The sequence below is a fragment of the Salmo trutta genome, chromosome 26, assembly GCF_901001165.1.
Source record: "Salmo trutta chromosome 26, fSalTru1.1, whole genome shotgun sequence".
NCBI classification, from domain to species: domain Eukaryota; kingdom Metazoa; phylum Chordata; class Actinopteri; order Salmoniformes; family Salmonidae; genus Salmo; species Salmo trutta.
Window position 1 is genome coordinate 40826604 of NC_042982.1, and position 11480 is coordinate 40838083.

The window sequence follows — 11480 nt, forward strand, 5'->3', positions numbered from 1 at the left end:
TGTTGTCCACTTTAAAGGATTGCTGTAGATCATGAGTTAGTTATTATTTTTCCTATTGCTATTACTTAGTTTTTTCTCCACATTCATTTTATATTTTGGGATTATTGAGTATTCTGGAAATATTTGTTAGCAAAGGGGGCACTGAGTTTTCAATATTGGTCAGATAGATCAGTAGTTGAATAAGTTTAGTTTATATTCATGTTTACCAATACCTGTTACAGTTTGGGTCCTGTGTAATTCTTTCTGCAAGCGGTTCAATAGCCACTGCAAACAGGAGGGAGACAGGGAACAGCCCAGTCTTGTGCCCCTTTCCAATGCAATTTAATCAGATAACGTATTATTCGTGTATATTTTTGCTTTACATGTATTACTTCAGCTGGAAAGTTAAAAGCTTCCAAAGTTTTGAATATAAAAGGCCATTCAAGATAGCCGGACGCCTTTTTGACATCAACAGCCGTTATTGATGAATCTATCTTGTTTCTTTCTGCATATTGTATTAAACTGAAACATGTTTTTGTATTTGTTTAAGTGTCCTGTTTTTAATAAACCCTATTTGATTGAAATGTATCAAGTCTGGTAAGACTTTTGCCATTCTATTACTTATAATGTAATAATAATAATATGTTATTATTTTACTGTCACTTTGGGTCTATAATCAGCAGGGGATGTTCCTGGTTTTAATATAACTGAAATAGCTGCTTGATACATGGAACTAGGAGGTATTGAATTGAGTGACATGTTGTCATTAGAGTAAATAGTGGGGCGACTTTGTCCCAAAATGTTGAATAGAATTCTGTGTCACACCCTGATCTGTTTCACCTGTCTTTGTGATTGTCTCCAACCCCCTCCAGGTGTCGCCTATCTTCCCCATTATGTTCTCTGTCTGTCTGTTGCCAGGTTGTCTTGTTTGTTAAGTCAACCAGCGTTTTAGGTCTCAGCTCCTGCTTTTCCCTGTTACGACTGTTGAAAGGAGGGGACCAAAGCGCAGCGTGGTGAGTGTTCATTATATTTATTTAGACAATGAAAACACTAGAACAAAGAAACAAACCGAAAACAGCCAAACAGTTCCGTCAGGTCACAGAATAACAAAACAGAAAATAACTACCCACCAAACACAGGTGGGGAAATGGCTGCCTAAATATGACTCCTAATCAGAGACAACGATAGACAGCTGCCTCTGATTAGGAAAAATACTCGACCCAACACAAAGAAATACAAAACATAGAATGCCCACCCCACACCCTGACCTAACAAAATAGAGAAATAAACCGTCTCTCAGGTCAGGGCGTGACATTCCCAGTCTCTCTTTTTATCGCCCTCCTGGTTTTGACCCTTGCCTGTCCTGACTCTGAGCCCACCTGCCTGAACACTCTGCCTGCCTGAACACTCTGCCGACCTGTACCTTTGCCACATTTCTGGATTATTGACCTCTGCCTGCCATCCGGTACCGTTGCCCCACCTCTGGTTTACTGACCCCTGCCTGCCTTGACCTGTCTATTGCCCCTGTTGAATTATTCAACCATTGTTAATGTGACGTTGTCTGCATCTGGGTCTTACCTTCATACCTGATAATACGAACTGACCATGACTGACCCAGCAGACCTGGGCCAGCTGTGCAACGCCATCTCCTCCCAAGCAGCCTCCAGCACGAAGAATTGCTTCGTGGTCTGATGGAGAAGGTCCAAATGTTGGCTGAGCGCCGTGACTGGGCGTTGGACATGCTGCTGGATCTATTCCCCGGGTTGTCTGGGAGGCAGCCTGCCACGGTGGTAACCCCACCACCCCTTCAGTAACATGGAGGTTAGCAGCGCCGCCACTCCACCTTCCCGGGAGCCCCGTTTACCTCCCCGGAACGCTTTAATGGAGAGCCAAGCACCTGTCGGGCATTTTTTAGCTCCGTGTGCCTCGTTTTCGAGCTTCAGCCCTCCTCCTTCCCCTTGGATCACTCCAAGATAGCCTACCTCATCATTCCGTATGTCTGGGAGGGCCCTCACCTGGGCTACCACCGTCTGGGAACAACAGCCGGCCATGTGCGTGAGTCTGGAGGGGTTCGTGGAAGAGGTGAGGAAGGTTTTTGATGCCCCATTCTGCGGGAGAGAAGCTGCCCGGAAGCTAATCCAGCCCTGGCAGGATGCCCACAGTATGGCTGACTATGCGGTGGATATCCGCATGATGGCAGCGAAGAGTGCATGGAACCAGGAGGCACTGTTCGACATGTTCCTGTACTGCGTCTCGGAGGAGGATAAGGACAAGCTTGCTGCTCGGGAGTTACCCACGGATCTTGACTCCCTCATTGCTTTGACCATCCGCATCGATGGGCGATTGCGGGAATGACGGATGGAGAGGATATTTGATTTTGCTCATATGGGCAGGGATTCCGCCTCCCCGACAGTCCCGTTCCCAAAGGCACCCGAGGTTCCCGACCTTCCTCATGAGTCACCGAAGACTGCCGAGGCACTGTTTTCCGAGCCTATGCAACTAGGCAGAGCTGGGCTGTCGCCAGCTGAACGGGAACACAGGAACAACACAAGGAGCTGTCTGTATTGCAGGACTTTTGGTCATTTTGTGTCCTCTTGCCAGGTAAAAGACCAGGCTCACCGGTAGGAGCCAGTATTCTGGTGGGCCATGTGGAGAACTTTTCTGCTTCCCTTACTCACACCCCTCTTCATGTCATTCTGCTGTGGGGAAACCAGTCCAAATCTCTCCGGGTCCTCATCAACTCTGGGGCCGACGAGAGCTTTTTGGCTTCTGAGCTGAACATCCCTACTCAGCCACTCTCCATTCCCATGGATGTTAGAGCGCTGAATGGGTGCTCTATGGGTCGGGTCACCCATAACACCACTCCCATCAACCTACATGTGTCAGGGAATCACAGCAAGACCATTCAATTCCTGCTCATCAAGTCCCCACAGATTCCCGTGGTTTTGGGATTCTCCTGGCTCCAGCGACACAATCCCCTCATTAACTAGTCTACGGGTGCTATCATGGGCTGGAGTCCGTTCTGCTACGCCCATTGTCTGAAGTTGGCGCAAACTGCCCCGGAATGTCTTCCTGGGGGCTCAGAAGTTGCTCTGGAATTTCGGAATACCAGGACCTCTGGGAGGTGTTCAGCAAGTCCCGGGTCACTTCCCTTCCACCGCACCACCCCTATGACTGCGGGATTGATCTTCTCCCTAGCACCACGCCGCCCCGGGGACGTCTGTACTCTGTCGGGACCAGAGACCATGGCTATGGAGACCTACATGTGGGACTCCCTAGCTGCAGGATTTATCTGTCCCTCTTCCTCTCCCGCTGACGCAGGTTTCTTCTTCTTGGAGAAAAAGAACAAGACCCTGTGCATTGACTACTAGGGACTCGATGACATTACTGTGAAGAACCGTTATCCGCTACCACTAATTTCCTCGTCCTTCGATGCCCTTTTGGCCTCACCAACTCACCTGCCGTGTTCCAGGCTCTGGTGAATGATGTTCTCTGCGACATGCTGAGCCGGTTCGTCTTCGTTTATATTGACGACATCTTCGTTTTCTCCGCTCTTCCTCAAGCAAGAGGAGGAAGTCAGCGATCCCAGGTGTAGGCGACAAACTGATTGCTATTGGGAAAGCCAGCCATTCCTGTTGCTTTTTTTTCCCTGTGTGAATGTTTTAACGGTGTCTAATACTTCTTCTTGGGTGATCTCTGTTTTTAGTGATTCTTCTTTGTCTGTTGATAATTGCTTCAGAGTTGTTGAGTCTAAGAAGGCTATAGGAGCCGTCCAATAGGATCAGTCCAATTGCTTAATTCTGATTTTATTGTATATACATTTTCATAGAAGCTTTTAAAATGGTAATTCATCACTTTGTTTCTAATTATCACTTTTGTATCTTTCTTTTAAAATGATACCTGGTTTAGCATGCATTGGTTCTGTGAGAGCTACCAGGTTTATTTGCCATAAAGTATTATTCTTTATTTGCGTTTAACCTGTAGTTGTTGGCTCTCTTAAAAAGTAAAATATCGTGTTCCGAAATTGTATTTATTTCTTTACATTGTAAAGATTTTCTATGGGCTTTTTGTAAGATTTTTTTTTTTGTTGAATTTCTAAATAAGATGTAACTTTAGCTGAGTATGCGTTTATCAACCACCTATTGTATGCATTAAAGCCATCGCAAATTTATACCTGGTCAGCTTTTCTGTCTACATTTGTAATGGAAAAGGTTTTTAAACATTTGTTTACGTATTTAATACATTTCTGTTGCAGAATATATGATTTGTTCATTCCCCAAATTGTATGTTCTATTGGTCTAATTAAACATGATAGGATGAGGAGATATCATGTTTATTTTATCCAGTAAATTGTTCAGTGCATTTTAGAAAATAATGTTGTCATTTCTTGAATCTTTTCTTACTTTGAGGAGAAAGAAAGACTTTAGTTGGGGATAATAATATCCAGGTGTCCTGTCAATCATTTGTAGAGATGAACATGTTCTGCCTCTTTGGAGACTCCCTACCTTAGGTGTTACTACGTCTGTCAATCTCATCGACTGTCTGATTTTAGTTCACCTGCTATAATACTTCCTGTCTGGGTTTGATCTCATATAGCTTGAATTCTGTCTAAGAATAGATGCACAATCGAGAGCATCCTGTCGGGCTGTATCACCGCCTGGTACGGCAACTGCTCCGCCCATAACCGGAAGGCTCTCCAGAGGGTACTGAGGTCTGCACAACGCATCACCCTCCAGGACACCTACACCACCCGATGTCACAGGAAGGCCAAAAAGATCAAGGACAACAACCACCCGAGCCACTGCCTGTTCACCCCGCTATCCTCCAGAAGGCGAGGTCAGTACAGGTGCATCAAAGCGAGGACCGAGAGACTGAAAAACAGCTTCTACCTCAAGGCCATCAGACTGTTAAACAGCCATCCCTAACATTGAGTGGCTTCTGCCAACATACAGACTCAATCTATAGCCACTTTAATAATTGGATGTAATAAATGTGTCACTTAAACAATGCCACGTTAAATAATGTTTACATACCATACATTATTCATCTCATATGTATATACTGTACTCTAACCCATCTACTGCATCTTGCCTATGCCGTTCGGCCATCACTCATTCATATATTTATATGTATATATTCTTAATCCTTCCTTTACACGTGTGTGTGTGTGTGTGTGTGTGTATTAGGTAGTTGTTGTGAAATTGTTAGATTACTCGTTAGATATTACTGCACGGTCAGAACTAGAAGCACAAGCATTTCGCTTCACTCGCATTAACATCTGCTAACCATGTGTATGCGACCAATAAGATTTGATTTGAGAACTCTAGATGTGCCTCTGGTGAGATATACATTGAAATCAATGTGTATTTTTCACCATGTAAGGTACAATTCAACATTAGAAAACTGCCTTCTTGGTCCATGTGCTGGAATATAATGGAAAATGGTGTATTCTTATTTATCAGGATGCCTACACCTCTGCTGTTACTACAGTAGGTGGCAGTATATGCCTCTCCAACCCAGCTCCTCTTTAAATGTTAATAACAAAAAAAAGTAACTCTTGCCAGAAATCCACATCTGCTGACCATCTCTTTAAGTGTTTGAGAACCATATGCTCTCTTCCCCCCCATCATGGAGCTAGTGGACATTACATGTCTTTACTTTACTTGTATAGAATCAAAGTTAACCTTAGACAGAACATATCATTAAAGAACAAAGTAAAACATTTTAGCAGACATGACATATGAGGGCAGTGGGCATTCATTAGAATGGGAGGATCATAGTATAAATACATAGTTATTGTATACATTACATATAGAATATGTGAGCAGACATTTAACAAAAAAACACACATTGTACATTTCTACATACATTGTACGTATATTTCTACATTGTACATATATTTCTACATTGTAAATACATTGTGCATACATTTCTACATGCATTGTACACACATTTCTACATACATTGTACATACATTTGAAGAAAGAGTGCCTCAAGTACTGTGGATGGTTTGTATTACCTTATCAATTAATTTTAAGTATAGTGGCTGGTGGGTCCCTCCAAGAGACTGAAATGGGATGAGTGGAGGCCCCTCTCACCTCAGATAAGTGTCTGATGGCCTCCCATCATACAGCCCTTCTCCTTTCTCACCAATAAGCACCATTAAATCTTAGTTGTAACGACAAACAAGAAATAATAATGATTCAACATCCTTTCCTACTCATTTTACAACAGATTTACAAGTCATAAAAAATTTAATATTTTAAGTCCTTCCTTTCTCTCTCTCTCTCTCTCTCCCCCAAACCAAATTCATCTCTCTCCACCCCCTCCCTATTCTCCCCTCTTTATCCTCCCCTCCCATCCTTGCCCTCTCCTACCCACCCAGGCCAAGCTCATCCCAACCTGTCTTTTCCTCCCTCACTTATTCTCTCTCTCTCTCGCTCTCGCTCTCTCTCTTTTAGTTACTCATCCATTCTCCTTCATTAACACACAACATTTACCCTATTCCTCCACACACCCATTCACTCCCGCCCTTCTATACATATTCATATTCAGCCTCCTTCACGCTCCAATTCATATGCCCAGACACATACATATACCTCCCCCCCACACACACACAAACAATTATTGTCTTACATAATATATTTCCTCTTTTATATTTGCAGGTTAAATTGCTTGAATATTAGTCCATGACAAAGTGTGTGGAAAACAAAACATTCCTCTCACAGCAGCAGCCCTACGGCAGCGGCCCTACGGCAGCGGCCCTACGGCAGCGGCCCTACAGCAGCGGCCCTACAGCAGCGGCCCTACAGCAGCCGCCCTACAGCAGCGGCCCTACAGCAGCCGCCCTACAGCAGCGGCCCTACAGCAGCCGCCCTACAGCAGCCGCCCTACAGCAGCCGCCCTACAGCAGCCGCCCTACAGCAGCGGCCCTACAGCAAGCAAGCTCTCTTCAGCTCCCCAGCTTGTTGCGGTTGTGGTCTAAATTCATGGAATGCTTCTGCGTAATCATATTGCACAATGTGCTCCGCTCCCATGCTTTAACACTCCCTTTCAAAACAAACTCGAAACAATACAAATCAAACCAATTTTTATGGATTTCAATTAAGCTGACAGCTTGACAACAAACCATATTTTGTCGCCCTGTAAATAATTTTTCTGCTTCCCAGTGGCATTACAATATGCCATTTTAGAATGTGAAACCCTACCAGGGCCACGTTCAGTTTCCAAACGTTATCAAAGTTGCAAATATAAAAGCTATGCATACAGCCGACGTAGTCCATTATTCTAGGTGTCTATCTGAACGTTCCAAAACGTTGCATCCTGCTGAACCCACCCAAGTTGAATTGTCTTTGACCCTACATGCCTGACAGTTTGCTGTAGCCTCCACTAAGTGGCGCCATTTGTCTTGTCTATTGCTAAACATTACATGCACCTCACCCACAGGAGCATGATAAACAAAAATCGTATGCATTTTTTTTTATATCCAGCCAAAATAATTGACATGAATTATACTACAAAAAATGTATCACTAATTTCCATTTATTGTGATAAGCACTGATCTGGGAAGAGGAGAGGAGACGGGGGACAGAGGGGACAGAGGGGACAGAGGGAAGGTGTCTGATATGGGAAGAGAAGAGGAGACGAGGGGACAGAGGGGACAGAGGGAAGGTATCTGGGAAGAGAAGAGGAGACGGGGGACAGAGGGGACAGAGGGTAGGTATCTGGGAAGAGGAGGGGTAATTGAGAACAAATGATCCCACACACACTTTGATGAATGCAAGGTTGTGACTCTTCATTGTAAGAGAGGGGGCTCAAAAGGAATCATAAGGGAACGAGTTGAGGAGAGAAGCCTGCCCCCCCCCATTAGGGAACGAGTTGAGGAGAGAAGCCTGCCCCCCCCTCCCATTAGGGAACGAGTTGAGGAGAGAAGCCTGCCCCCCCTCCCTCCCATTAGGGAACGAGTTGAGGAGAGAAGCCTGCCCCCCCACCCTCCCATTAGGGAACGAGTTGAGGAGAGAAGCCTGCCCCCCCACCCTCCCATTAGGGAACGAGTTGAGGAGAGAAGCCTGCCCCCCCCCCTCCCATTAGGGGATTAGTTGAGGAGAGAAGCCTGCCCCCCCACCCTCCCATTAGGGAACGAGTTGAGGAGAGAAGCCTGCCCCCCCCTCCCATTAGGGGATTAGTTGAGGAGAGAAGCCTGCCCCCCCTCCCATTAGGGGATTAGTTGAGGAGAGAAGCCTGCCCCCCCTCCCATTAGGGATTAGGGGACGAGTTGGGGAGAGAAGCCTGCCCCCCTCCCTCCCATTAGGGAACGAGTTGAGGAGAGAAGCCTGCCCCCCCCACCCTCCCATTAGGGAACGAGTTGAGGAGAGAAGCCTGCCCCCCCACCCTCCCATTAGGGAACGAGTTGAGGAGAGAAGCCTGCCCCCCCCCTCCCATTAGGGGATTAGTTGAGGAGAGAAGCCTGCCCCCCCCTCCCATTAGGGGATTAGTTGAGGAGAGAAGCCTGCCCCACTCCCATTAGGGAACGAGTTGAGGAGAGAAACCTGCCCCCCCTCCCATTAGGGAACGAGTTGAGGAGAGAAGCCTGCCCCCCCTCCCATTAGGGGATGAGTTGAGGAGAGAAGCCTGCCCCCCTCCCTCCCATTAGGGAACGAGTTGAGGAGAGAAGCCTGCCCCCCCCACCCTCCCATTAGGGGACGAGTTGAGGAGAGAAGCCTGCCCCCCCCCCCTCCCATTAGGGGATTAGTTGAGGAGAGAAGCCTGCCCCCCCCTCCCATTAGGGGATTAGTTGAGGAGAGAAGCCTGCCCCCACCCTCCCATTAGGGGATTAGTTGAGGAGAGAAGCCTGCCCCCCCCTCCCATTAAGGGATTAGTTGAGGAGAGAAGCCTGCCCCCCCTCCCATTAGGGAACGAGTTGAGGAGAGAAGCCTGCCCCCCTCCCATTAGGGGATTAGTTGAGGAGAGAAGCCTGCCCCCCTCCCATTAGGGGATTAATTGAGGAGAGAAGCCTGCCCCCCTCCCATTAGGGGATTAGTTGAGGACAGAAGCCTGCCCCCCCCCCCCCCATTAGGGGATTAGTTGAGGAGAGAAGCCTGCCCCCCTCCCATTAGGGGATTAGTTGAGGAGAGAAGCCTGCCCCCCCCCCCCCTCCCATTAGGGGATTAGTTAAGGAGAGAAGCCCCCCCCCCATTAGGGGATTAGTTGAGGAGAGAAGCCTGCCCCCCCCCCCCTCCCATTAGGGGATTAGTTAAGGAGAGAAGCCCCCCCCCCCATTAGGGGATTAGTTGAGGAGAGAAGCCTGCCCCCCTCCCATTAGGGGATTAGTTGAGGAGAGAAGCCCCCCCCCCATTAGGGGATTAGTTGAGGAGAGAAGCCTGCCCCCCCTCCCATTAGGGGATGAGTTGAGGAGAGAAGCCTGCCCCCCTCCCATTAGGGGATTAGTTGAGGAGAGAAGCCTGCCCCCCCTCTCATTAGGGGATTAGTTGAGGAGAGAAGCCTGCCCCCCCATTAGGGGATTAGTTGAGGAGAGAAGCCCCCTCTTGCAGTGTTATAGGACCCTTCCTGTTATAAAAACAGCTCCTGAAATGGCTGACGTGGGCTCTAAAGAGTGGCATGTTTATTTTTAGGTGTGTGAAAGAGCAAAAAGGTCAGGGCATGAATGTATACAAGACGAGAGGCAGCTCCCACAGCTCCCACAGCTCTCACAACTCCCACAGCTCCCACAGCTTCCACAGCTCTCAACGCTTCCACAACTCCCACAGCTTCCACAGCTCTTAATGCTTCCACAACTCCCACAGCTCCCACAGCTCCCACAGCTCTCACAACTCCCACAGCTCTCACAGCTCCCACAGCTTCCACAGCTCCCACAGCTTCCACAGCTCTCAACGCTTCCACAACTCCCACAGCTTCCACAGCTTCCACAGCTCTCACAGCTCCCACAGCTCTCACAGCTCCCACAGCTCCCACAGCTTCCACAGCTCCCACAACTCCCACAGCTTCCACAGCTCCCACAACTCCCACAGCTTCCACAACTCCCACAGCTTCCACAGCTCCCACAGCCCCCACAGCTTCCACAGCTTCCACAGCTCCCACAGCTCCCACAGCTCTGATTGTTAAACAATGTCAAGGTTTTTGTTCAGCTAACAGCTTTTCTAAAGAGCCAAAAGTCAGGGAATTTTAAAGAGATAAAACGTCTATATTGTTTTCCTACCGTCACAGGAGGTAGAGAGGGAAAAGAAACCCTGTCAAGTGAGACACAGGAGAGGAGCCATATTCAGAGAGGAGCCATATTCAGAGAGGAGCCAGATACAGAGAGGAGACAGATACAGAGAGGAGACAGATACAGAGAGGAGACAGATACAGAGAGATACAGAGAGGAGCCATATTCAGAGAGGAGCCAGATACAGAGAGGAGACAGATACAGAGAGGAGACAGATACAGAGAGGAGACAGATACAGAGAGGAGCCATATTCAGAGAGGAGACAGATACAGAGAGGAGACAGATACAGAGAGGAGCCAGATACAGAGAGGAGCCAGATACAGAGAGGAGCTAGATTCAGAGAGGAGCCAGATTCAGAGAGGAGCCAGATTCAGAGAGGAGCCAGATTCAGAGAGGAGCCAGATTCAGAGAGGAGCCAGATACAGAGAGGAGACAGATACAGAGAGGAGACAGATACAGAGAGGAGCCATATTCAGAGAGGAGACAGCTACAGAGAGGAGACAGATACAGAGAGGAGCCAGATACAGAGAGGAGCCAGATACAGAGAGGAGCTAGATTCAGAGAGGAGCCAGATTCAGAGAGGAGCCAGATTCAGAGAGGAGCCAGATTCAGAGAGGAGCCAGATACAGAGAGGAGACAGATACAGAGAGGAGACATATTCAGAGAGGAGACATATTCAGAGAGGAGGCAGATACAGAGAGGAGACAGATTCAGAGCTGTTTGATGCTGAGTGAAGTGTTTTACTATTGCTTTATTTAGTCTTTCTAATGTCAATGCTCTTTCAGTGTACTCTTCATACATTGGACAATCACAATGCCAGTTCTCTCAATCAACCTTGTTATGACATTGTGTAATAATGTTTTCATTGTCCAAATAAATAATCAGTGTTTAATGATCATTATAAAAAGCACCACCACCTTCCTGATATTCCTCATCATTCGAATTTACCAGACGCTCTTATCCAAGGGCATATCGACAGATTTTCCACCTAGTCGGCTTGGGGATTCAAACCAACAACCTTTCGGTTACTGGCACAACACTCTTAACCGCTAGGCTATCAGTGCTGCCCATGTGTTGGTAATGTCTTTAGAAACCATATGCTATCAGTATGAGTAACCAGTGTACCCCATGCAGAGGGAAGTCCAGTGTTGTCCCTCCTGTCCTGCTCTATGGGCTAAGGCCTTATACTGTGCGTGTCCTCTGCTTTAATACAGGAAACATCTCCTCCTCATACGACTCCTTCCACGACTCCTTCCAGCCGCACTGCATGTTGATA